The sequence below is a fragment of the Pelophylax lessonae genome (genome assembly GCF_965119305.1).
Source record: "Pelophylax lessonae genome assembly, chromosome: 3".
Lineage (NCBI taxonomy): Eukaryota > Metazoa > Chordata > Amphibia > Anura > Ranidae > Pelophylax > Pelophylax lessonae.
Window position 1 is genome coordinate 531,930,482 of NC_138770.1, and position 4,675 is coordinate 531,935,156.

A 4,675-nucleotide genomic window follows, 5' to 3' on the forward strand; every position below is an offset into this window, starting at 1 on the left:
CTCCCTCATCACTACCAATGGCTCCTGCTGCTGTATCTGAGCCAATAGGGAGTGGGAGAACCTCGGCTCTTGTGCACATCGCTGGATCGAGATCAGGCTCAGGTATGTATTTGGGGGAAGGGGCTGCGGGGGGAGCTGCACGCAGAAGGTTTTTTTTAGTTTTTTTTATTGTTTTTAATGGTATTAAGAAAAGAAAGTTACAACACATTGGGTAAGAACTTGTACAATGTTATTGTAGAGCGGCGATCAGGGATGCGAGGTGTCAGCCTGACACCCTGCATCTCCGATGTTGGTAAAGAGACTACTGACGTAGCTCTTTACCATGTGATTAGCCGTGTCCAATCACGGCTGGTCACATAGTAAATAGGAACAGCCGTTGATCGGCTTTCCTTAGTTCGTGCCTGACAGGCACGAGTAAAGGAGCGCCGACCGGCGGCTCCCCTGACGGGGGGGGGGGTCGGCACTGGTAATCAGATCATTGATTACCAGTGCAGACCCTCGGGGGGGGGGGGGTGCCACTAGAACCACCAGGGATGCCCACTATGACCCCAGGGATGCCCACTATGACCCCAGGGATGCCCACTATGACCCCAGGGATGCCCACTATGGCCACCAGGGATGGCAATCAGGGCCCCCCATTGCCCTCCCCATCAGTGCTGCCCACCAGTGCCCTCCCTATCAGTGCTGCCCACAAGTGCCCATCATTGCCATTTTTCAGTGTCGCCCACCAGTGCCCATTATTGCCCTCCAGTGCCGCCTATCAGTGCCCATCAGTGCCGCCCATCAGTGCCGCCTATCAGTGCCCATTAGTGCCCGTCAGTGCCACCTATCAGTGCCCACCAATGCTGCGTATCAGTGCCACATACCAGTGCCTATCAGTGTCGCCTATCAGTGCCACCCCATCAGTGCCACCCCATCAGTGCCACCCCATCAGTGCCACCCCATCAGTGCCTGTCAGTGCAGTCTCAGGAAATAGTGGAACCGCACTCAGGTAGATGAAAGCAATGGAAATCATTTATGATTTGAAGAATAAAAGTGACAGACAGTGCAAGGAACAGGTAATCCAAGGTTAACGCGTTTCACGGCACACACGGCCGCTTACTCATAACCCGGTTATGAGTAAGCGGCCGTGTGTGCCGTGAAACGCGTTAACCTTGGATTACCTGTTCCTTGCACTGTCTGTCCATTTATGATTTGAAGAATAAAAGTATTTCCATTGCTTTCATCTACCTGAGTGCGGTTCCACTATTTCCTTTGCACTTTATCCGGATGACGGGTCTTACCAGCACCAGGTTGGACTGATACACCTGAGCGGCTCTGTTCTCCAATTATCCTTGATGTCAGTGCAGTCTCATCAGTGCTCATCAGTGCAGGAAAAAACTTATTTATTTACAAAATTGTATAACATAAACAAAAAAACTTTTTTTTTTTTTTTTTCAAACTTTTCGGGCTTTTTTTATTTGTTTAGCAAAAAGGAAAAACCCAGAGGTGATCAAATACCACCAAAAGAAAGCTCTATTTGTGGGGGGAAAATGACATAAATTTGGTGTAGGTACAGTGTTGCATGACCGCACAATTGTCATTCAAAATGCAACAGCGCTAAAAGGGGAAAATTGGCCTGGGCGGGAAGGGAGGAAAGTGACCTGCATTAAAGTGGTTAAGTAGATTACCTGTAATCCTGGCTATTAATCTAAAAGTTACTGACCAGAAACCTCGTATGTGTAAGCAGGACCAGGTCATGTGCAGTAGGGTCCCTAACTGGTCACCACATCTCAAACACATGTTGGAAGAACCACCAGTGAATTTGGCTATCAAGTAAGGCGTGAAGTACCATCTGTGGTGAAGCTTTTGGGCCATCTCCCAATAGTTTGCACACCTGGTGTATTTTAGGTTGGTACGAATAGCTTTAGCCCATTGATCGTCTGTGAACATGGTATTCAGGTCCCTTTCCCATTTATGCATATGGATGGGTTTAGCGAATTGTGTTTTTGTTTGCAATAAATTGTAAAAGAGTGAGATACCCTTAGTGTTGGGGAGGGTCTTGTTCCAAAAATCCCATGCCACCTTGGGCACAGAGAGTCGGGAAATGCCTACAGCGCGTATTATGCGTTTCAGTCGTAGGTAAGTAAACAGCTCACATCACAGCAAATTGAATTTAGCTGATAAGGTCTTAAAGGGGACTACCGCTGTCTCTCTCCTCATTGGACAGATTGACAGCAGCGGGAGCCATTGGCTCCCGCTGCAGTCAATCATATCCAGAGACACTGAAGCGGGGGGCGGGGCTGGGTCCCGCTGTCTTCCTGGCGGGGGACCCAAGAAGAAGAGGATTGGTGCTGCTCTGTGAAAAATGATTAAAACACAGCAGGTGATTATATGCCTGTTTGTTATTTTTATAAAAAATACCAAAAGGGGTATACAATCCCTTTAAGGGCTTCTAAAGAGCTGACCACTGCAGCTTCTAACAGGGTGGCAGGGTTAGCGGGGTCAGGGTTTAACCCCTAAGCAGCCATGACTAGCTGTGTAGCCAGAAAGTATTTGTAGCAGTCTGGGAAGGCCAGGCCCCCTTGTGAGGTGGAGGCATCAAGGTAGATAATCTGTATCTAGGGGATTGAGGACCCCAAAGAGAGTAGGAAAAGATTTGGTTAAGTCACTTGAAAAATGATCTGGGGAGCCAATGAGCCAATGAGAGGAATGCCAAAAGAGATAAGCAAATCTAAGGAGGACTTTCAGTTTCAAGAGGTTTATGTGACCAAGGATAATGGTAGCATCTCCCATGCTTTCAGTCGGACTTTAATAGCCTGCAGAACTGGGGAAAGATTAAAAGAGGGTAAATCCGAGGCCTGACAGGAAATTACCACCCAAAGTATTTAAATTGGTCAACCCACTGGAATTGTAAATCAGGAGGCGCTGTGGCTTGGAATTTGGTCCAACTGACCTTCGGGCCAGAAACAGGAGAAAGAGTTTAGGACCTGAAGGGCACCTTGTAAGGAAGGACCTGCATTGTTAAGAAAGAGGAGCATATCATCCACATACAGGGCTAGCCTCTCCTCCAGCCAGCCAATGTAAAAACCTTTGATATTGAAGGAAGTACTTAGAGTTTCTGCAAAGGTTTCAATGGCAAGGGCAAAAAAGGCCAGAGAAAAAGGGCAGCCCTGCCGGGTGCCCCTGGTTAAGGAATGGGAGTCGACAGACCAGCACCCAGTCAAATGGAAGAAGGAGGATTGCAGTAGAACACATTCAACCAATCAATGAAGACCAAAGGGAATCCCATACTGCGGAGAGTCTCTCACAGAAACGGCCATTTAATAGCATCAAAGGCCTTTTCAATGTCAAGTGAAGCCACCACTCAAGTACCCTTATTTGTATGCTGGGCCCGTGTTAGTGCATTACCTGGGTAAATTGAGGTCAGTAGCCATATGTGGCATGAACCCTGTTTGATCAGAGTCAATGACCGAGGACAACATATGGTGTAAGCGTAGTGTGAATAGTTTTGTCAAGAGTTTAAATTCCTTTCTTGGCAAGGCAATGGGCCTGTAGGAGGCACAAGAAGTAGAGTCTTTAGAAGGTTTGTGTATGAGTACTACATGCGTGTAGTACAATGAGGTGGGGAGGTTGCCATTATTTTTATTTTTTTTTAATAGAAAGTCAAGGAATCAGTTTTTTTCATATTTTTTTTTAAAGTGGTCCCTCAATCAATAATTTGACTTGGTTTCTCTACATCCCACCGACCCTCTGCTGCACACACACTATATTACCAAAGTATTGGGATGCTCATGTTTTATGTCAATTTGCATGCACTAGACCCAGTTGTAAAGAATATGAACTTTCCTGGATGTATGCATCAAGCTACACTATATTACCAAAAGTATTGAGAGGCCTGCCTTTAACCACACATTTTAATGGCATCCCAGTTTTAGTCAGTAGGGTTCAATATTGAGTTGTCCCACCCTTTGCAGCTATAACAGCTTCAACTCTTCTGAGACGGCTGTCCACAAGGTTTAGGAGAGTGTCTATGGCAGGGGTCCTCAAACTTTTTAAACAGGAGGCCAGTTCACGGTCCCTCAGACACTGTAGGGGGCGGACTATAGTTTGAAAAAAAATATGAACGAATTCCAATGCGCATATTTTTTATTGTTTTATTTATATAGTGGCGGCTGGTGCTCAAGATTTTTGGGGGGGCGCAAACAGAAAAATATAATTAGCATTGCTTTGCGGCAAGAAACGCTGTAAAAAATTGCGCGACTTTGAGGTCACAAAAGTGTGAAAGGGGCCTTTAGTAATCAAGGTATAGTGTGCCCCCATCAATGCAGAGAGACCAGCGTGCCCCCTTTTCAATGCAGAGTGACCAGCGTGCCCCCTTTCAATGCAGAGTGACCAGCGTGCCCCCTTTCAATGCAGAGAGACCAGCATGCCCCCTTTCAATGTAGAGATACCAGCGTGCCCCCTTTCAATGTAGAGATACCAGCGTGCCCCCTTTCAATGCCGAAGGACCAGTGTGCCGTGCCCCCTTTCAATGCAGAGAGACCAGTGTGCCGTGCCCCCTTTCAATGCAGAGAGACCAGTGTGCCGTGCCCCCTTTCAATGAAGAGAGACCAGCGCGCCCCCCCTTCAATGCAGAGACCATCGTGCCGTGCCCTCTTCAATGTAGAGAGACCAGCATGCCCCCTTTCAATGT